Genomic DNA, 23838 nt, shown 5'->3' on the forward strand with positions numbered 1-23838 from the left:
TAATTTGAACAAGGTAAAAACAAATCATACTAAGATTGTTGAGCTTCACAGAGGGTAACATCTAATTTTGCCAGTTTTATCAGGATTAGGCAAGCACTTAAGAACTGGAATACTCATTTCATTGAAAAAACAGTTTTTTTCTATTTGCCAAGATGCTTTTAAAAAAAAACTCCAAAAGGGTTAGGAGTGAAGATAAAGCAAAAATTAGTGAATTCATCTTTGCCTCTTAGGACTAATCGGTCTCATTGTTTCAGACTTGTGAGGAACAAACTCTTTGGGGTCATTTAGTATTCTACTTGCAATGTCCCTTTTCATACAACATTCTTTTAAATTCTCTGATTACCTAAGGGAAGTTCTTAGGAAGTATATAACTCTCCTAGGAGAGATAGAGCTTCTTAGTTTGGAGTGCTATACCAGAATACCAGAGATTGGATAGCTTATAAACAATGGAAATTTATTTCTCACAGTTATGGCTGGGAAGTCTAAGATCAGGGCATCAACATGGTTGTGTTGTGGTTAAAATCCCTTTCCTGATTCATTTCTGGTGCCTTCTCACCATGTCCTCATCTCCCAGGGCCTCTTTTTTTAAGGGCACTGATCTATTCATGAGGGAGGTAGCCTCATGAGAGGTACCTCCCAGGCTCCACCTCCTAATAACATCACCTTTGGGGTTGGGTTTCAACATGTGTTTTGAGGGGACACAAACATTCAGACCATAGCATTCCATAAGTATCAATGACCTAAAATCACCAAAAAATTAAAATCACACAAAATATGAAGCCTATTTATTTTTAAGGCAAGGCCTATCAAACTTGCAGGTAACATTGTTTATGTCTTTAGCAGGATCCTTCAGAGGAGATAATCTGTAAGCCTGATGATTTCTAATATAACCCAGTACCAAAATCAGGTAAGGAAAATACAAGAAAGATTGCAGTCCGGTATCACCCATCAACACATGTAAAAATCCTAAACAAAGCATAAGCAGATGGAGCCCAAAAGTACCTAGACATAGTACTAGTTTTACTGTTAAGTACAGGTTATTCATGGAGATGCGTGGGTGGTTTTAACATTAGGAAGCTTACAGATGCTATGTGCCATCTTAGTATTAACAGAAATCCATAGGTTCGTCTCAATAGATGCAGAAAAACAACCAAAATACTCAGCACCTACTCATGATTAAAAACTTTAACCAAGCAGCAGCAGGAAGGAAGTTTATAACTGGCTAAAAAGGTATTTACCAAAAAACCTGCTGAAAAAAAATGGTAAAAGATTAGAAGTATTCATGACATGACAAGTACGGGGAAAGAATAGACTACTCAGTAATGGTTCTAAGAAGCAGAAATGGTTCATCCACATAGAAAAAAAAACTGGATGCCTACTCTCACCATATCAAGAGTTATATGCTAGGCAAAACTGACTTTTGGAAGAATATGTAAGCAATAATTTTATGACCACAAGGATTTTTTAAACAGGATACAAATAAGCTTTATAAAATGTTTATAATGTTTGCTCACATTGAAATAAGGAACTTGTGGTTATCAGAGTATACCTAAAAGGAAAAGACACAAAACAGAATGAAATCTTTCTACAACATGCCCAATACGTTTTCTGGAAAATCTGAAGGACTTGTATGGATCAATTAAAAACTGAATAGAAAAAAGTGATCTGAATACATGACTACTTATTATTTCATAGATGAGAAAAGAGAAATTTCTAAAAACATAAAAGGATATTTCATTGGGACCAAGGTAAATTAGGACCATAGATATGATTTTCTAAGTACAGATGAGCAAATATGTATGACAATACTGAGTTTTGGAATATATGTGAAATAACTGGGATTCTACCCTACTAGTGGGAGTATAAATCAGTACAGATCATTGACATCTTACAAAGTCGAACATTTGCTTGGTGTAATACACTGGCACCTGTACATGCTAGATAAATGTTTGCATATAAGCACAAAGAATCATGTATAAAGATACTTATACTGATCATAATAGCAAATATTTGGAAGTAGTCTGAATGCCTGTAAGAGAATATATTCAGTAAACATCAATGAAAATCAATGAACCAAAGCTATATATAAAACACAGATGAATTTTAAAACACAGTTCTAGAAAGTCATGGGAAACTACATTAGGGATAACATTTTTTGCAAAATTAAGTTTATGCTAAGTGATATGTGGTGAAGATCATAAAAACAAGTGACCGGATGAGATGGTATTTTAGTTATAATTAACCACCCAAACATAGAAGACTGCAAATATGAAAAATTATTTGAGGTCCTAAGTATTGCAATCAAGAGGCAGATTCTAAGAGCAACTCAAATGTGCTCCAACGGGATTATTTATTTCCCAAGGAAAATAAAATGTTAGGGTTTATAAAAGCAACAGATAAAGGCATTCCAGGGATGTTATATAGATGTATTTTTATAGAAATGTGGTGGCATTCAGTCACTTGTGGACAGCAAATTGTTTGCTAATCCGTGATCTTTAATGAGTAAGGAAAGCAGGTTCTAGATGGTCTCAGGAACTTTTGACTGTCAAAAGTTTATATTGCATCTGCGATAATGGCCTCTTGGCTCCTTTTTAGATCCCTTGAACATAAGTGACTCCATTTCATTGTTCATGGTCCACATTATCCATCACTGTGTAACAACTCTCGCCAAAATTTAACAGTTTAAAAAATTATTTGTTTCTGTCTTGGGTTCATGTTTGGGCTCAGCTGGACAATTCTTACTTAAGAGTGTCTTAATGTGTTTGCATTCAAGTAGCAGGTGTGGCTAGAGGCACAACTGGGCTTGATACCCAAGACTGTCAGTTTTTGATGACTGTAGGCTGGGAGCATGGTTGGATTTCTCCATGTAGATTGGGCTTCTCACAGAAAGGTAGCTAGTTTCTAAGAGGCCATGTCCCTAGAGCAAGCATCCTGAGAGACCTAGGTAGAAGCACAAATCTTATAACTCAGTTTTGGAAGTAACAACATTAACTCACAGATTTGGCCCAGATTAAAGGCAAGAAAATTATACAAGAACATTAATACCAGGGAGCATGGTTCATTGGATGACCATATTTGGAAACTAGCTACCACAAAAGCAGAAAATTCAGGATGATTATTAACTGTGAGTATGAGGCAAGGAAATGACTTGGAGAGGAGTAGAGAATTCCTCAGCTTGTTCGATGCCTGAAAGGGAGTCCCTCATCAAGAAGAGGCTGCCCAGGCCAATCACAATGATGATCCATATGAAGACCAATGTGTATGTCAGTTCAGTTCAGTCGCTCAGTCGTGTCCGACTCTTTGCGACCCCATGAATCGCAGCACGCCAGGCCTCCCTCTCCATCACCAACTCCCGGAGTTCACTCAGACTCAAGTCCATCGAGTCAGGGATGCCATCCAGCCATCTCATCCTCGGTCTTCCCTTTCTCCTCCTGCCGCCAATCCCTCCCAGCATCAGAGTCTTTTCCAATGAGTCAACTCTTCGCATGAGGTGGCCAAAGTACTGGAGTTTCAGCTTTAGCATCATTCCTTCCAAAGAAATCCCAGGGCTGATCTCCTTCAGAATGGACTGTTTGGATCTCCTTGCAGTCCAAGGGACTCTCAAGAGTCTTCTCCAACACCACAGTTCAAAAGCATCAATTCTTCGAGGCACAGCTTTCTTCACAGTCCAACACAGTCCAACTCTCACATCCATACATGACCACAGGAAAAACCATAGCCTCTGACTAGACGGACCTTGGTGAGCAAAGTAATGTCTGCTTTTGAATATGCTGTCTAGATTGGTCATAACTTTTCTTCCAAGGAGTAAGCGTCTTTTAATTTCATGGCTGCAGTCACTATCTGCAGTGATTTTGGAGCCCCAAAAAATAAAGTCTGACACTGTTTCCACTCTTTCCCCATCTATTTGCCATGAAGTGATGGGACCAGATGCCATGATCTTTGTTTTCTGAATGTTGAGCTTTAAGCCAACTTTTCCACTCTCACTTTCACTTTCATCAAGAGGCTTTTTAGTTCCTCTTCACTTTCTGCCATAAGGGTGGTGTCATCTGCATATCTGAGGTTATTGATATTTCTCCCAGCAATCTTGATTCCAGCTTGTGTTTCTTCCAGTCCAGAGTTTCTCATGATGTACTCTGCATAGAAGTTAAATAAGCAGGGTGACAATATACAGCCTTGACGTACTCCTTTTCCTATTTGGAACCAGTCTGTTGTTCCATGTCCAGTTCTAACTCTTGCTTCCTGGCCTGCATACAGATTTCTCAAGAGGCAGGTCAGGTGGTCTGGTATTCCCATCTCTTTCAGAATTTTCCACAGTTTATTGTGATCCACACAGTCAAAGGCTTTGGCATAGTCAATAAGTCAGAAATAGATGTTTTTCTGGAACTCTCTTGCTTTTTCCATGATCCAGCCGATATTGGCAATTTGATCTCTGGTTCCTCTGCCTTTTCTAAAACCGCATGTACACCCGTGGTGGATTCATGTCAATGTATGGCAAAACCAATACAGAATTGTAAAGTAAAATAAAAAAAAACATAAATTAATTAAAAAAAATAAAACCAGCTTGAACATCAGGAAGTTCACAGTTCACGTACTGCTGAAGCCTGGCTTGGAGAATTTTGAGCATTACTTTACTAGCGTGTGAGATAAGTGCAACTGTGCGGTAGTTTGAGCATTCTTTGGCATTGCCTTTCTTTGGGATTGGAATGAAAACTGACCTTTTCCAGTCCTGTGGCCACTGCTGAGTTTTCCAAATTTGCGGGCATATTGAGTGCAGCACTTTCACAGCATCATCTTTCAGGATTTGAAATAGCTCAACTGGAATTCCATCACCTCCAGTAGCTTGGTTTCTAGTGATGCTTTCTAAGGTCCACTTGACTTCACATTCCAGGATGTCTGGCTCTAGATGAGTGATCACACCATCGTGATTATCCGGGTCATGAAGGTCTTTTTTGTACAGTTCTTCTGTGTATTCTTGCCACCTCTTCTTAATATCTTCTGCTTCTGTTAGTTAAATACAAATTTTTGGTCCAACTGTGCACTGAGTGAGAATAAAACAAAGATCTTCATGGCTGAACAACCGATATAAGCTGAACAACCTATATAAGCTGAACATATAGTTTAATATAAAGTTTAAGGAACAAATAGTTTAAGGATAAAGTGTAAGATAAAGTTTAAGATGTAATGACCTCAGATGTTGTACAAAGGGCAATCTCAGGATCATAGCATTCTTCGGTTCAGTCACTCAGTCATGTCCAACTCTTTGCGACCCCATGCACTGCCGCATGCCAGTCTTCCCTGTCTATCACCAACTCCTGAAGCTTGCTCAAACTCATGTCCATTGAGTCGGTGATGCCATGAAACTATCTCATCCTATGCCATCCCCTTCTCCTGCCTTCAATCTTTCCCAGCATCAGGATCTTTTCCAGTGAATCAGTTCTTCACATCAGGTGGCCATAGTTACTGGAGTTTCAGCTTCAGTGTCAGTCCTTCCAATAAATATTCAGGACTTATTTCCTTTAGGATGGACTGGTTGGATCTCCTTGCAGTCCAAGGGACTCTCAAGAGTCTTCTCCAACACCACAGTTCAAAAGCATCAATTCTTATGTGCTCAGCTTTCTTATATCATCAAACTCTCACATTCATACGTGACTACTGGAGAAACCATAGCTTTGGCTAGACGGATCTTTGTCAGCAAAGTAATGTCTCTTCTGTTTAATATGCTGTCTAGTTTGGTCATAGCTTTTCTTCCAAGGTGCAAGTGTCTTTTAATTTCATGGCTGCAGCTGGCATCTGCAGGGGTTTTGGAGCTCAAGAAACTAATGTCTGTCACTGTTTCTATTGTTTCCCCATCTATTTTCCATGATGTCATGGGACTGGATGCCATGATCTTCGTTTTCTGAATGTTGAGCTTTAAGCCAACTTTTTCACTCTCCTCTTTCACTTTTATCAAGAGGCTCTTTAGTTCTTCTTCACTTACTGCCATAAGGGTGGTTTCATCTGCATATCTGAGGTTATTGATATTTCCCCCAGCAATCTTGATTCCAGCTTGTGCTTCATCCAGCCTGGCATTTCACATGATGTACTCTGCATATATGTTAAATAAGCAGGGTGACAATATACAGTTCTGACATAATCCTTTTCCAATTCTGAACCAGTCTTTTCCATGTCCAGTTCTAACTGTTGCTTGTTGACCTGCATACAGATTTCTCAGGAGGCAGGTCAGATGGTCTGGTATTCCCATCTCTTGAAGAATTTTCCACAGTCTGTTGTGATGCACACAGTCAAAGGCTTTGGCATAGTCAATAACGCAGAAATAGATGTTTTTCTGGAACTCTCTTGCTTTTTCAGTGATTGAATGGATGTTGGCAATTTGATCTCTGGTTCCTCTGCCTTTTTGAAATCCAGCTTGAACATCTGGAAGTTCATAGTTCATGTATTGTTGAAGCCTGGCTTGGAGAATTTTGAGCATTACTTTGTTAGCGTGTGAGATGAGTGCACTTGTGTGGTAGTTTGAACATTCTTTGGCATTGCCTTTCTTTGGGATTGGAATGAAAACTGACCTTTTCCAGTCCTGTGGCCACTGTTGAGTTTTCCAAATTTGCTGGCATATTGAGTGCAGCACTTTCACAAGATCATCTTTTAGGATTTGAAATAGCTCAACTGGAATTCCATCACCTCCACGAGCTTTGTTTCTAGTGATGCTTCCTAAGGCCCACTTGACTTCATGTTCCAGGATGTCTGGCTCTAGGTGAGTGATCACACCATCGTGGTTATCTGAGTCATGAAGATCTTCTTAATATCTTCTGCTTCTGTTAGGTCCATACCATTTCTGTCCTTTATTGAGCCCATCTTTGTGTGAAATGTTCCCCTGGTATCTCTACTTGCAGAGATCTCTAGTCTTTCCCATTCTATTGCTTTCCTCTATTTCTTTGCATTGATCACTGAGGAAGGCTTTCTTATCTCTCCTTTCTATTCTTTGGAACTCTGCATTCAAATGGGTATATCTTTCCTTTTCTCCTTTACCTTTGGCTTATCTTCTTTTCACAGCTATTTGTAAGGCCACCTAAGACAACCATTTTGTCTTTTTGCATTTATTTTTCTTGGGATGGTCTTGATCCCTGTCTGCTGTACAATGTCATGAACTTCCATCTGTAGTTCATCAGGCAGTCTGTCTATCAGATCTAGTTCCTTAAATCTATTTCTCACTTCCACTGTATAATCATAAGGGATAAGATTTAGATCATACCTGAATGGTCTAATGGTTTGCCCTACTTTCTTAAATTTAAGTCTGAAATTGGCAATAAGAAGTTCATGATGAGCCACAGTCAGCTCCCAGTCTTGTTTTTGCTGACTGTACAGAGCTTTTCCATCTTTGGCTGCAAAGAATATAATCAGTCTGATTTCCGTGTTGACCATCTGGTGATGTCCATTTGTAGAGTCTTCTCTTGTGTTGTTGTAAGAGGGAGTTTCCTATGACCAGTGCGTTCTCTTGGCAAAACTCTACTAGCCTTTGCCTTGCTTCATTCCATATTCCAAGGCCAAATTTGCCTGTTACTCCAGGTGTTTCTTGACTTCCTATTTTGCACTCCAGTCCCCTATAATGAAAAGGACATCTGTTTTGGGGTGTTAGTTCTAAAAGGTCTTGTAGGTCTTCATAGAACTGTTCAACTTCAGCTTCTTCAGCATTACTGGTTGGGGCATAGACTTCGATTGCTGTGATATTGAATGGTTTGCCTTGGAAACGAACAGAGATCGTTCTGTTGTTTTTGAGATTGCACCCAAGTACTGCATTTCGGACTCTTCTGTTGACCATGATGGCTACTCCATTTCTTCTGAGGGATTCCTGCCCTCAGTAGTAGATATAATGGTCATCTGAGTTAAATTCACCCATTCCAGTCCATTTTAGTTCGCTGATTCCTAGAATGTCGACGTTAACTCTTGCCATCTCTTGTTTGACCACTTCCAATTTGCCTTGATTCATGGACCTAACATTCCAGGTTCCTATGCACTATTGTTCTTTACAGCATCGCACCTTGCTTCTATCACCAGTCACATCCACAACTGGGTATTGTTTTTGCTTTGGCTCCATCCCTTCATTCTTTCTGGAGTTATTTCTCCACTGATTTCCAGTAGCATATTGGGCACTTGGGGAGTTCCTCTTTCAGTATCCTATCATTTTGCCTTTTCATTCTGATCATGAGGTTCTCAAGGCAAGAATACTGAAGTGGTTTGCCATTCCCTTCTCCAGTGGCCACATTCTGTCAGACCTCTCTGCCATGACCCGCCTGTCTTGGGTGGCCCCACACGGCATGGTTTAGTTTCATTGAGTTAGACAAGGCTATGGTCCGTGTGATTAGATTGACTAGTTTTCTTTGATTATGGTTTCAGTGTGTCTGCCCTCTGGTGCCCTCTCGCAACTCTTACCATCTCACTTGGGTTTCTCTTACCTTGGACATGGGGTATCTCTTCACGGCTGCTCCAGCAAAGCGCAGCTGCTGCTCCTTACCTTGAATGAGAGGTATCTCCTCACCACCACCCCTCCTGACCTTGAAAGTGGAGTAGCTCCTCTTGGCCCTCCTGCGCCCGTACAGCCACTGCTCCTTGGACATATATTAATATATATTGATAGATTAATAATGATAGATTAATATATATCATGTATTATATGTATAATGTATTAATTTACATGTATCATAGATTAATTACTATTGTGTTTATATATAATATTTATACAATTTATTAATTTATAATATATAATTTATAGAAAATATATTATTAATATATCATATATCATATTTGGTATATATATAATGTATGGTATATATAATATATTTATGATCATATATAATATAAACTGTTATATATTATTATATTATAATTTGTAATATATAAAAATTATAGAATCTAATCTAATATATAAAATAAGCTATAATAGTTTTCAAATGGAAATTTTCTTATTGTGTTATTTTTTTCTACACTTAATAATTGACTTTCCACTTCAGCAAAGAATTTCATTTTCTGTTTATTTCTGTGATTCTGGAAGCACAGTTTCTTGTTTCTTCAGTTGACTGTAATCTGCTAATATCATTATTTAATTGATGCTGAAATTGTCCCAGAATTAGCCTCTACGATTCCCAGCAAAGTGGTGTCTGTGTCCTTTCTGTCACAACAAGTTTGGGTTGTGTCCAAGATTTCTAATTCAAGTACACTTAGTTCTTTCTGTGTAGGAAAGTATGATTTATTGCCTAAATTTCTTGAGGATTGGGGAGAAAAATTGTGGGGTCTAAAATACTTAGAGTGATTTTTTTCTTTTGCAGGATCTTCTATTTCCTCCCTTGAAATATGGCTTCCACACCTGTTTCTCTCTGCTAACAATCTTCCCCTGAAGCATTACCTTCCCAGTAATGCCCTCTTGCAACCTGCATGTACTTAAAATTTTTTTTGGTAAAATATTTATAACTTAAAAGTTGTCATTTAACCACTTTACAGTGTATAGTTTAGTAGCAATGTGTGAAGTCACCATGTGGGTGTAACTATCACCAGAATCTATTTCTAGAACATGTCATCATCTCAATGAGTGACTCATTTTAAGGAGTCACTCTCCATCTTACCCTTCCCCCAGCCCCTGGTAACTTCTGTTCTACCTTCTGTCTCTATGAATTTGCCTTTCCTACTTAGTTCATTTAAGTGGAATCATACCATGTATTTCTTTTTGTGTTTGGCTTATTTCACTTGTGTAATGTCTTAAAGATTCATCCATGTCAAAGCATGTTTCAGAATTTCCTTCCTTTTCTTAAGGCTGAATAAAATTCCATTGTATATGAAGACCACATTTTGTTTATCCATTCATGAATCAACAGACTTTTGAGTTGCTTCTACCTTCTGACTGCTGTAAATAATGCTGTTATGAACACCCGCATACATCTATCTGTTTGACTCCCTGGTTTCAATCACTATCTCATAGTTTTCCCCTTTATAAAGTATCATATGTCTGGCTGCTTTTACTTAGGCTACTACATTTGAGAATACCCCATTGTGTGTATCAGTATTTTGTACCTTTTAATTGCTGAGTGATACTCCATTATATGAGTGTACCACAGTTTATTATTCTCCACTTGAGGAACATTTGGGTTATTTCCAATTTTTGGAAGCTATGAATAAGGCTGCTGCAAACAATTGCATACAGGTTTTTGTGTGAACATTGTTTTAATTTCTGCTTGGGTAAATACCTAAGAGTGAGACTGCATCGTCATTTGAGAAGTGGATATCAACATTTATATGACACTGTCAAACGCTTTTCCACAGAGGATGCAGCATTTTACATTCTCATTAGCAATGTACAAGGGTTCTAATTTGAATATGGGTTCTACTATCTACATCTTCAACAACAGTTGTTAACACTTTTTTCTTTTTTTTATAATAACCGTTCTAACAGTTGTGAAGTAGCATCTCATTGTGGTTATGAGTTGCATTCCTCTAATGACTAGGGATGTCGAGCATCTTTTAAAATGCTTATTTGGCCATTTGTATTGTATCCATTTTATTTGGAGAATTGTTTATTTAAAACCTTTGCCAGTTTTTGAATTGCATAGTTTTGCTGTTGTTATTGAGCTATGGAAGTTGTTTATATACCTCGCATGTACTTTTAAGCACTTACCTATATATGGTTCTCTTAAATACCAGTAAACTTGTGTATATTTTCACACAAAGGCCGTACTTTCTCTTTCTGGTGGTGGTTTTATATCAGTTTTAAGAACCCCACTGCCTCTTTTGTGTTCCATGTCCTTTATTTTTTTTTTTAAAGGATATGGTGGGAGCTGTAGATTATACCACCATTGCTACCTCACCTCCAAGAATTATCTAAAGAAACATTTTTGTTATCCAAACAACCATATATGATTTTTATCCGATTTTTGTTTATTCCAAAAATATTCTTTAAGTGCTATTACATGCCACATCCAAAAAACTTGCTGTTTCTTAAACAGAACAAACCCCTGTCATACCTGTGGCAAGAAGTCTAGAAACTGTCAGTGCTCCAACATCTGTTTTGTGATCTCTGCTTCACTAGAAAGATATGGGCAAAGGAAAACAAGCTAGCAAAGCTTCCATTTCTTTTAAACAAATAGATAGTACATAATAAAAATCATTTGTAGGTTTTCATGACTCACCCCGTAAATTTATAGAGTTGTGACGGGAAGACTTGGATAGAATTACCCCCTGAATCCCTATATTTCAGCACCATCCAGCCTGTACATCTCTTCATTTAGGTCAGTGGGTTATTTTTTTCTAAGCAAATGTTGCAGTCACTTTTATTTTTGTTTTTGGCAGTGCTGGATCTTCAGTGCTGTGTGTGGGCTTTTTTCTGTCTATGGTGAGCAGGGACTACTCTTTGTGGTGGTGTGCAGGCTTGTCATTACAGTAGCTTCTCTTGTAGACCATGGGTTCTAGGTGCCTAGGCTTCAGTAGTTGCACCTCGAGGGCTCTAGAGGGCAGGCTCAGCAGCTGTGGCACACGGGCTTGGGCTTAGCTGCCCGTGGCATGTAGAATCTTGCACCAGGGTCGAATCCATGTCCCTGCACTGGCAAGTGGATTGCCAACCACTCAATCACCAGGGAAGACCTTGCAATCACTCTTAAATGTGTGCGTACAAATATCCCTTAAATGTCTAAAGGTTTAAATATATAGGATAGGAAGATATAAATAACTTATTGCATGTTTCTATTGTAACACTCAGGTTTGCAGTAGTATTTGGATGGCATTTTAAATAGTATGCACTCTTGTGTTCCCTAAATCTAGCCAGTCCATCAGCCTCAATTGCACATGTACATATAGGGATGGATGTCATTAAGATTGAGAGAGTAACAGGCAGGAAGGCCAGAGGTCCCCAAGCAGCAGGAGGAAATAAACTACAAGTGGCAGATTTTTTTTCCCCTTCTCTACACAAAATCAAAAGAGGCTTCTTTCAGTTCTGTACTGATGACACCTGGTTCTCCCTTGAGCTAACCAATGCATTTTTCTTATGTTAACGAAACTATGTATTTGCTTAGGAATTTGCCTTTCTTCAAAATGGCTCCACCTAAGACTAACTTTTTTCTTTTCTCAAACCTTGGGCTCAACAAACCAGAATTCCTGTCAATTGCTTTATGGCTGGGGGATGACACACCTCGTACCATCCTATCTCAAAAGCGCATATTGTGGAAGAAGGACCTGGTGAAACTCCCTCAGCCTTGAGGTGTCTCTCTTACTTAATAGCTTTCTAACAGACATAAAACACCTTACTAAAAATTAGCAAGGGGACACTCTGTCCCCTTCTGATGTCTATGTCAGAAGCTTTCCCTGTCTCTATTATACTTTAATCAAATGTGGCTACACAGAAAGCTCCAAGTAGTTAGGCCTCGTCTCTGACCTCAGATCGAAATCCTCTCCTCCGGAGGTCATGAATCCTGGCATAATACACAGCTTACAGCAGCAATCTTTCAACCTTTCAGCTGATTAATTAAGAGAATAAGATGGAAGAGAAACTGTAATTTAATTTTACACACTTCACATATATTTCATTTTAGCCTTTCACATTTTGAAGAGTTGGAAACAATTCCTATTTTTTTCTTTTCTACAATTTTTCTTCTTATTTTCCCACTGTTAAAAAAAAAAAAGGAAGGGAAGATAGGAGAAAAGGAGGCAAGAAAGAAGGGAAAAAGTAGTTGACCTTCAGTTACACTACAGTGGACCCAAGCGGCCTGCTGGGTCAAGGTTTCTTACTATTTCATGGATGTTGTATGTAGTGCAGACATTTTTTCAAATAAAGTAGATGGTCATTTCTTTTAAAGCAGTAAACTATATTAGAAAGAGAAAGTGGAAGAATAGTCCTTTATGTTTTTTAACTTGGAAGATAAATTTGAACCCCCTCCCATAAAATGGAGGAAAGGACAAAGAATTAAATGTGAGGTTTTCACATTGTCGTGAAAGCTGTACACCAAGAATAACAGTTTAATATGTTGCCAGTGAAGAAAGGAGAAAAAGAATTGAGGCTTATCCTTTCTATTGTCCCAGACAAAAATAATGGAAAAAAACAAGTGCTAGCTACAGGGAGAAAAACAGAAAAAAGTACTTAAAAGATACAGGAAATGGGGAGTGGGGAAGATTTATATAAGTAAACATAGAGAAATAAACAAAAGAATGTTTCCTAAAAGAGAAGAAAAATGAGATTGGCTTCAGCTGTCTCTAGAAAACTAAGTAAAAGGGGTCCATGGAATAACTGAGAGGGCACAGATAAAAATTAGACTGTGACAATGTGAAAAAGAGACAGAAATGTCAAGACCAAAAGTGAAAATTAGGAAGTGATGGAATAGACATGGTCAAGAATCCATCTGCTATTGTAGGAGACACAAGAGACCTGGGTTCAATCCCTGGGTCGGGGAGATCTCCTGGAGAAAGAAATGGCACCCCACTCCAGTATCCTTGCCTGGAAAAATCCATAGATACAGGAGCCTTCTGGGCTAGTTCATGGGGTTCAAAAGAGTCGGATACAACTGAGCACAAGCATCTCATCATCAGTAAAGAAACTGATTAAGTATAAACTTAATTGCAAATAAATTATAAAACTTAAGGAAATTACCAAAATTCACAGCTGAGAGAGAAAATGGAATACAGAAGTACTAAAATTTAGATAGCCTATTAGCTCGTATTTTTAACATTTTAAATAGGACGGAAAATAAAATTGTGTTTGGTTTAAAATATTGGAATATTCAGAAACCTGAATGAATTTTTTGGCCAACCCAAATACAAAGTGTAAGAAAGCAGTAAACAGAAACCTCAGTAGAGATAGGAGACCAGAAGGGGGTGCTTGTCACCCCTACAACAGGAAGAACCCAAGAGGAAAAGCAAAGACTTCCCCTTCTTTGCCGGCAAGAGATCAGCCAGTGAGAGTCTGTCAGGACTCAGCCAGTGAAAACACCGTGGACTCTTTATCATAGCCTTCGCCGCTCCTTTTCCCTCTAGAAAAGAGAGCTCTTCTCCATTTTTGCTGAGGACTTGCACAGCCATGTTTACAGACCTCAAATTGCAATTCTTTGTTAATCCTGAATACACCCATTTTGCTGGAGAAAAAAACTGACTGTGTATTTGTTTTAGGTCAGCAAAAGGACATCAAGAGACAAGCTAATTTTGTTTTTAGTGGATTTATTCATTGGCTGTGCTCGGTCTTTGTTGCTGCAAGGACTTATCTCTACTTGCAGCAAGTGGGGGCTACTCTTCACTGCAGTTCATGGGCTCCTCACTGCAGTGGCTAAGAGACAAGCTAATTCTTAATTTTTATAATCAGATGAATGAGCATAAAGAATATTTTTTTAAAAATAATATAATTACCAGGACTGTTTAAAAGGAATAGATATACTTCCTAGTTGAAAAAACATAATATTCCAATGTTAACATTCTCATCTTTTCCATATTTTGAATTTTAGTATTTCCAGACACTTCTCATAACTTCTACTTAGTCCAAACTCCTGTCTTCTCTCACAGATTTACTACACTAGCCTTCTAGTCTTAGTCGCTGTACTTCTTCCTTTGAACTTTTAGTTTATTCTTAGCACAGCAGTCAGTGATCACTAAAAAAATGGACATAAGAGTTTATCTCTGCAGTGCCCAGAGCATTCTCTTTCAGAGTCAAATCCAGTGGCATAATGACCAATAAGAGCCTATAAATTTAGTCCTCTTGCCTCTGATCTCCTACTTCTCTGTCTCCTTATTTTGGTTGCAGCAACTGTAATCTTATTGTCTCCTCAATAGGCCAGGTATGTTCCTACCATAGGGCATCTGCCTGTTGGTCTGTCAGAAAGCTTTCCACCAGATATTTACTTTGGCTCACTTCTCATCTTCTGCAGGTCCTTCTTCAAATGTTTGACTTTGTCGGTCAAACATGTCTTAACCACTTTGTGTAAAATTGTAAAATCGCTCTTATCAAGGGTCCTGGTCCCCTTTCTTGTTCTTATTAGCTGTGTCAGTATCTAAATACATACCATTTATTTATTTTATTTACATAGAGTTGATTTATAATGTTTTGTTAGTTTCTGGTGTACAGCAAAGTGATTCAGTTATGCAGCTATACATATTCTTTTTCAGGTTATTTTCCCTTATAGTTTATTACAAGATATTGAATATAGTTCCCTGTACTATACAGTAGGACCTTGTTGTTTATTTTATGTAGTTTGTATTTGAAAATCCCTAAATTCTAATTTATCCTTCCTCTACCCCTTTTCCCCTTGATAACCATAAATTTGTTTTCTGTGTCTGTGAATCTGTTTCTGTTTTGTAAATAAATTCATTTGTATCACTTTTTTAGATGCCACATATAAGTGATACGATACTTGTCTTTCTCCGCCTGATTTATTTCACTTAGTATGATCATCTCTAGGCCTATGTATTTTGCTGCAAATGGCATTATTTCATTTTTTCTTTTAAATGGCTGAGTTATTTTTGCTATTATTTTTCTTCTTTCTCTCCCCTTGACAATTTAAGCTGCATGAATGCAGATGTTGTGCCAGTTTTATTTACTGGTTTATTTCTAGCATCTACATCAAAGCCAGGTGCAAGACAAGTGTTAAATATACTTTGTTAAATGAATGAATAATGCAATCATACAACAGTGAAAATGAATAAACTTTTCATATATGAAGATAGGTGAACCTAATAAGTTTAGCATGTAAGTCACATTCAGCATGTAAGTCACAGAAAAACATATAGCAGATTCTATTTGCATAAAGATGAAACACCTTGCAAAAGTAAGCACATTGTTTTAGGGGCACCTGCTTGAGATGTACTAATCAGGCTAAGCCAGGAAATGCTTAACACAGTTTAGAAAAATGGAGAACATCGTGGACAGGTCTTCCGAGATTCTGGTCAAGTTCTCTTTTGAAGCAGAATGTTGAGTATATAGTTGTTAGTTTTATTGTGCTTAAACATACCTGTTCATACATTATCCTCCGTGTACACTATTAAAATAATTAAAAACAAAACTAGCTGGTAGGAGCTAGGTAGCACCGACCTTAAAGGCGTCAAAATTCAGGGTTTTTATTCAAATGATTTTGCCTAACAAAACAAGTCACGCAGCTGATTTAGGCAGGAAGCGTTTTGGAGATCACCCGCCTTATTTGTTAACGTGAACAGTCCCTCGCATTGCGACCCCAGCAGACACCTAGGCCCAACAGCTCCCCAGAAGGGGGAACATTCCCGTCTGCGAAGTGGCGGCGCCAACGGCGCCCCTGGGAAGTGTAGTAGGCGCGAGGCCATAGGCATGCCGGGAGTCGTAGTTCTCCTGGGTTTGCGGGGCTGCAAGGAAGGCTCGCGGCTTTCTCGGGGCTCGTGGCGCGGGTGATCCCGGCTCTGCAAGGGCGGCCTGCCAGGGACTGAGAACCTCTCGGTTGCATCTTCCAGTGCAGTCAGAGCCAGCACGTGTGCGGGTCTGGGCTGGGAGGTGTGGCCGGCCGGGCGGGGCTGCGCGCAGGCCCCAGGGAGATACCGAGGCCGAGGGGGTCTGGAGGCGGTCTGCACGGCCCAGGCCGCGATGCTTCAAGGGGAGTCGCTGCCCTGCCCCCACTCCCACCCCTCCCCAGGGAGAGTCGCGGGGAGAGAGCGCCCCGTCAGGTGAGTTGGGGTGGTCCGGGACTGCTGTTGGTGGGAGTCTTTTGTGGCTGGCTATTCAGAGATTTCTGATCAAACAGACAGTAACAATAGCAATGCCTGTGGAGACCTCATCTGTGCCAGTAACTAGTCTGGCGCCTTGAATGAATGAATTCATTTCAACCTCAGATAACAGGTAGATCCTGTTTTACAGTGAAGAAAATGAGGTAGAGGTAGACAGCTAATTTGCCACATTAACTGGGGCTTTGGACTTCACCGTGGTCCTTTTTGCCTCTACTGTATACTTAGCAGTTTTGTTTCTTGGGGAAGGTCACTAGACTCCCTGGTTCTCAGTCTCCCTCACAGCCGTAATTTGAGGTAGCAGTACTTTTTAGAGTGGTTGTGCGGATTAAATAATACATGCAGGATACAAGATGGGGAGATGTGTACCATAGAGTAACTATGGTGCTGGTACAGCAGCTTTCCTCCTCTGGTTGACAGTACACGCATACTCGGTTTGCAGAGCCTCGTGCAAACTTCGGTGGCTAGTGCAGGCAGCCTGGACCACCACTCTTCTCTGACAGTGGTCTGCCTACTTCTCTTACCTGGCTTTCCCAGTTGGGGTTTGTGTATGAAGAACAAAGGATTTGGGGAGCTGTGGATGCTAAAAGAGGTGGCACCTGTGGAATTTGTGTTTAGGAGTGGCATCCGAATTGGTGTGCATTATGTGTGACAGTTCCCTGGAAAGAACACAGCCGTCCAGGAAGGAGCCACTCAGAAACACGTGCTGGTCATTCTGTTGCAGGAAGGGGGACCCCTTCCAGGGCCCGAAACTGGGCTCTTGTCTAACACTCGGAAATGAACTGTCCGAGGAGACACATGTGCTGACAAAGCAAGAGACTTTATTGGGAAAGGGCACCCGGGTGGAGAGCAGCAGGGTAAGGGAACCCAGGAGAACTGCTCTGCCGCGTGGCTCGCAGTCTCGGGTTTTATGGTGATGGGATTAGTGTCCGGGTTGTCCTTAGCCAGTCGTTCTGACTCAGAGTCTTTCCTGGTGGTGCACACCTTGTTCAGCCAAGATGGATGCTAGAGAGAAGGATTCTGGGAGGTGGTCAGACAGGTGATGTCTCCTTTTGACCTTTCCCGAACTCTTCTGGTTGGTGGAAGCTTCTTAGTTCCCTGTTCCTTACCAGGACGTCCTGTCGTAAAACAACTCATGCAGATAGTTACTGTGGTGCCTGGCCAGGGTGTGTGGTTTCAATCAGTGTGCTTCCCCTAACAACTCCATAGAAAAAGGGACGACACGTGTGGGCAAACATGTTTATTGTGGTTTCTTCAGGAAGGAAATGGTGAAGCAAGGCAAACAGGCTTAGGATTGGCTAGATATGTTTGAAAGTGGCAATCTGGGACACTCACATTTGCTGTGACCGTTTGAATGTATAGTTTAAAACTATCTTCAGGACCCCAGAAGTCTGTGATGAGTTGCAATTTGCTTAGATACAGCTAATAGAGCCCAGCGGATGTTAAAAAGCATCTATATATGGAAATTAGAAGTATGGTTAATACAAGGTGGAGGTGGAGGTTGGCAAATTGTCTTAGAACTTAATTGGCTTAGTAGGCACACTTTTAAACGTGGTTTGAGTCATTTATATGGCATGGCTTTGTTCAGATCTAATGGACATTAGGGGTAGTTGTAACTTCCTTTTTCCAAGCCATGTTTTGACACCAGAGTTCTTCATGACACCTTTTTTCTTTACAGACCTACCTTGTCAAGCACTCTGCTCTCCCTTGACAGGAAAACTGAGAAGAAAAGAATGGCCTTGGATTTGCTGCCTGCTCAGGTGACAGTAAGTAAATTTTGTCTTTTTCATGAATTTCCCACTGTGTTCAGAGATGGTGGACGTATTTCCATTCTTTGTCCAGCTACTTTGCTTTCCAATGAAAACTATGGTGAATCTAGAGTCTGATAGATTTTTCCCATGATCTTGGACTTGTCAAGGGATTGCTGAGGAATGTGCATCCTCTGTCCCTAGACAGAGGTCACTCTTAATTCACCCCCAAACTCACTTCATGAGCAAAGATTGAGTCGGCTCTGAACATAAGCTTCCAGATAGGATAGGTGCTTGGTGAAGAGTATGGGGTATAGGCAGTCTTTATCTTCACAGGTGATAGAGTGTCACTGGAGCAAAGCCATGGAAGGGCCAAGAGACATGCTCAATAGCTATTTGTTGAGCACTGACGATGTACAGGGTACTGTGCATGGCCCTGGGGATACAGAGGGGATATAGAGAGGAGAGGTGTTAATTCTGTCCTCAGGGAGTTTGGTACTGATCTTAGGAAATGACCAAATGCCCAAGAAAATTCAGAGAAGAGATTGGACAAGTGGAGTTATTTTGCACTGATACTGAAGGTTAGGACTGATACTGAAGATTAGGTGAGCATCACAGAAGGAACTGAACTTGACCTGGGCTCTCAGGCTGGCTTTGGGGAGGACAAAGGACTCCCTCTTTCTTGTCACTCTCTCTGCCTTGTGCAGCTGTGATGCTAAGCCATCTCATATCCCTCTCATCCATTGGGTGCCTCTGTCTCCTTCTCTTTTGTTCCCCCTCCAGCTCTTGTTTCTTGGTCCTTTTGAGATCTCTTTTCATTATTTAACTCTGATTTTTCTTAGGATCTTTATCGAATCTCTCTCCTCAGACCTGAACTTTTCCCTAAAGATCCAGTGTGTCATTCCCAAATGCTTATGAAATATTTCTACATGGAAGTTCTGTTATTCTCCCAACACCAACTTTCTTCCCTGGTTTGTCACTGGCTGCTTTTCCAAAAAGTAGTGGTAGCCCACAGTTTGAAAATGTGGATTCTGAAAGTTGATTTTATGAGTTCACATGTAGACTAGGAATGTGGTGAAATAAAATTATTTTCTTCCTCTGTGCTCTATTTCCTCATTTGTAAGTGTAGTTAGTAACATACATGCCTCATTTAAACTTGCTAATAGAGGACTGCTAATATGTGCATTTTACAGATGGGGAAACTGGGGCACAGAGAAGCAATTAACTTATTAATCACAGTTTTGTTGTTGTTCAGTTGCTCAGTCGTGTTCAACTCTTTGCGACCCCATGGACTGCAGCATGACAGGTGTCCCTGTCTTTCACCATCTCCCGGAGCTTGCTCAAACTCATGTCCATAGAGTCAGTGACACCATCCAGCCATCTCATCCTCTGTCGTCCCCGTCTCCTTCTGCCTTCAGTCTTTCCCAGCATCAGGGTCTTTGCTAGTGAGTCGGCTCTTGACATTAGGTAGCCAAAGTATTGGAGCTTCAGCTTCAGCCTCAGTACGTCCAATGAATACTCAGGATTGATTTCCTTTGGGATTGACTGGTTTGATCTCCTTTTAGTCCAAGGGACTCTTAAGAGTCTTCCAAAACAGTACAGTTCAAAAGATCAATTCTTTGGCACTCAGCTTTCTTTATGGTCCAACTCACATCCATACATGACTACTGGAAAAAGCATAGATTTGACTAGATGGACCTTTGTTGGCAAAGTAATGTTTCTGCTTTTTAATATACTGTCTAGGTTTGTCATAGCTTTTCATCCAAGAAGCAGGTGTCTTTTAATTTCATGGCTGCAGTCACCATCTGCAGTGATCTTGGAGCCCAAGAAAATAAAGTGTGTCACTGTTTCCATTGTTTCCCCGTCTATTTGCCATGAAGTGATGAGACTGGATGCCATGATCTTTGTTTTTTGAATGTTGAGTTTTAAGCCAACTTTTTCACTCTCCTCTTTCACTTTCACCAAGAGGCTCTTTAGTTCCTCTTTGCTTTCTGCTATAAGGGTGGTATCATCTGCATATCTAAGGTTATTGATATTTCTCCCTACCAGCTTGTGCTTCATCCAGCCTGGCATTTCACATGATGTATTCTGCATATAAGTTAAATAAGCAGGATGACAGTACACAGCCCTGACGTACTCCTTTCCCAATTTTGAACCAGTCCATTGTTCCATATCCAGTTCTAACTGTTACTTCTTGACCTGCATACAGGTTTCTCAGGAGGCAGGTAAGGTGGTCTGGTATTCCCATCTCTTGAAGAATTTTCCAGTTTGTTGTGATGCACAGTCAAAGGCTTTAGTGTAGTCAATGAAGCAGAAGTAGATGTTTTTCTGGAACTCTCTTGCTTTTTCTATGATCCAGTGGATGTTGGCAATTTGATCTATGATTTCTCTGCCCTTTCTAAATCTAACTTGAATGGTTCACGTACTGTTGGAGCCTAGCTTGGAGAATTTTGAGCATTACTTTGCTAGCATGTGAGATGAGTGCAATTGTGCATAGTTTGAGCATTCTTTGGCATTGCCTTTCTTTGGGATTGGAATGAAAACTGACCTTTTCCAGTTCTGTGGCCACTGCTGAGTTTTCCAAATTTGTTGGCATATTGAATGCAGCTCTTTTACAGCATCATCTTTCAGGATTTGAAATAGCTCTACTGGAATTCCATCACCTCCACTAGCTTTGTTCATAGTGATGTTTTCTTTTTTTTAAATTATTATTATTTTTTTAAATTTTACTTTACAATACTGTATTGGTTTTGCCATACATTGACATGAATCCGCCATGGGTGTACATGAGTTCCCAATCCTGATGTTTTCTAAAAGGCCCACTTGACTTCACACTCCAGGATGTCTGTCTCTAGGTGAGTGATCACACCTTTGTGATTATCTGGGTCATGAAGATCTTTTTTTGTACAGTTCTTCTCTGTATTCTTGCCACCTCTTCTTAATATCTTCTGTTTCTGTTAGGTCCGTACCATTTCTGTCCTTTATTGTGCCCATCTTTGCATGAAATGTTCCCTTGGTATCTCTGATTTTCCTGAAGAGATCTCACAGTAGTACAGCTGACTTTTGAACCCAGACAAGACAGTCTATACAGTTAACATGCTCTGAAAAAGTATTATGTAAAGTATTAAGAGCAGCTCAGATTAAATCTCAATAAATGCTAGCTGTCACTATTGTTAATAACAGCATTATTTTAGAATCTGCCAGATTTGGTCCTAAAATCTCTAGGCTAGACTTTATTTCGATTCTTTAGTTACAAGAAGATGGATGTTTCCAGAAACCAGAATATAAGATCAGCACAATTCACTGCAAAGCAAAACCCAGCAGTAACCTGGCCTACCCTCTGTCAAGAGGTAGGACTTCCACTGTCTGAGCTTTCCCACACCCCCAAGCTGGAGAGACTTACTTGATTTTGGCTAAAGGAAGATGTAGAGAAATGTTTGCAATGCAGAACCAGTGGAGATGCAAATTGTGTACCAGTAATTTAGTATATAACCCTTTTGATTAAGTCTCTTGGAGCCAAAGTGACCCAATTACAGATCTCATTACTTCATTTGAATCAGTTCAGTGGTAATACTCAATTTCAGCTTCTTTCTTCATTAAGGGTCCTAAAAGGTGAATTTCTCTCTGCTGTCTGTTAGAAAAATCAAATAGCAAACAAACATAATTTTTGGAAAAAGCAGGATATTTCCAGATTCTACCAATATTCCTTATTCGCTTCTATTTCCATGCAGCATGTAATTTATCTGGTGGGGAAAAGGTACATAGGACTCGGTGCTATTGATTTATAGTTTCTCACTTAACTTTTTTTGGCAGTAAATCAATATTTGTTTTTGTTATTGTCACTATTTAAAATTTTTTTTTTCAGGATAGTTTCAGATTGCAAAGATACTACCATAATTACCATACACCCTGTACCCAGTTTTCCCTATTATTGACTTTTTTCATTATTATGAAATATTTATTGTAGGTAATGAGCCAGTATTGATACACTGTAATTAACTAAAGTCTGTGCTTTATTCAGATTTCTTTAGTTTTTCTCTGAGTCCTTTTTCTGTTCCAGGATCCCATCCAGGATGCCGTGTTACATTTAGTTGTCATATTTCCCTTAGGCTCCTCCTGGCTCTCAGTTTCTCACCTTTCCTCATTTTTGATGACCATAACAGTTTTGAAAAGTATTGGTTAGATAGATGTTTTGTAGAATGTTCCTCTGTTATGGTATGTCTGATGTTTTCCTTAATGTAGGGCTGAAGTTAGAGATTTGGGGGAGAATTAGATATAAAGTGTAATTCCTGTTACATCATCAAAACTACATATTAATAACATAACTCATCACTGTTGACATTGACCTAATCACCTAACTGAGGTATTTTTGCCAGGTTTCTCTATGGCAAACTTTCTATCTTTTTCCATCTTCCCACACTGTCCTTTTTGAACAGAAGTCACTATGTGCAGCCCACATGTAAGGAGGAGGGGGTTATGTTCCATCTCCTTGAGGGTAGAGAATCTACATAAATTATCTGGAATTCTAAATGGAGGATTGTCACTTCTTCCCCATTTATATCAATATGGATTCACAGATTCTTATTTTATATTTTAGGTTGTAATCTAGTACTGCTTTATTTTGTTTGCTTAAATTGTTCCATCTTTGGCCAGTAGGAGCTCTTTCACTTTTTACCCTGCCCCTTTGACATACAACTATCAGTGTGTACTTTTTTTGTTTTGCTTTTGGATCGCTTTCTTACCTTGGATGCTATAAGATGCTCTAGGCTTCCCAGTATCAAAATCAGCTATTTCTCTAGTAGCCTTGGTTCTTTTTCTTGGAGAATTATATTAAAAACAAGATCTGGGCCTTAGGTTTACTCATTGCTACTGGGGTGTCTTTGCTTTTAGATTCTCTTAGCTGACAAGGAAATATATGTGTATACTAACCTGTGTGTATGTGTGTGTGTATTTTTATATGTAACCATCTGTGTTTGTGTGTGTGTGTACATTGCTATATGTAACCTCTTGTGTCTGTGTTAAGCTATGTATTAGTTCATGCTGATATCTCCAACTCTAATTTATTACCACGGGGAAATTTCAAGCCTGCTCCCCTTCCTTACCTGTAACCTCCCATTCCAACAACAGTGAGAAACATAGCTCCCACCATCTGCCATCCTTTGACTTTAACCATTCAATTCCAGTCTATATGTGTGAAAAAGAGACATCACTTTGTTGGCAAAGGTCCATATAGTCAAAGCGATGGTTTTTCCAGTAGTCATGAATGGATGTGAGAGTTGGACCAATAAAGAAAGCTGAGTGCTGAAGAATTGATTCTCTTGAACTGTGGTGTTGGGGAAGACTCTTGAGAGTCCTTTGGACTCCAAGGAGACCAAACCAGTCAATCCCAAAGGAA

At 39.7% G+C, this 23838-nt stretch overlaps 1 protein-coding gene across 4 annotated transcripts in view; it reads left to right on the forward strand.

Moving 5' to 3' along the window:
- The window catches only part of ZNF879 (zinc finger protein 879), a 55005-nt gene that overhangs the window by 15182 nt on the left and 15985 nt on the right, over window positions 1-23838 (forward strand). For 3 of the 4 annotated variants that reach the window (XR_005721165.1, XR_005721163.1, XR_005721162.1), the window contains one exon: window positions 18374-18461. The gene's annotated coding sequence lies outside the window, so the exon portion shown is untranslated. Of the gene's footprint in view, window positions 1-16289; window positions 16639-18373; window positions 18462-23838 lie in introns of those variants that run through there. The other variant, XR_005721164.1, reaches the window with a different exon arrangement.

This window comes from Oryx dammah, unplaced genomic scaffold (assembly GCF_014754425.2).
Source record: "Oryx dammah isolate SB20612 unplaced genomic scaffold, SCBI_Odam_1.1 HiC_scaffold_5, whole genome shotgun sequence".
In the NCBI taxonomy this organism is placed as follows: domain Eukaryota; kingdom Metazoa; phylum Chordata; class Mammalia; order Artiodactyla; family Bovidae; genus Oryx; species Oryx dammah.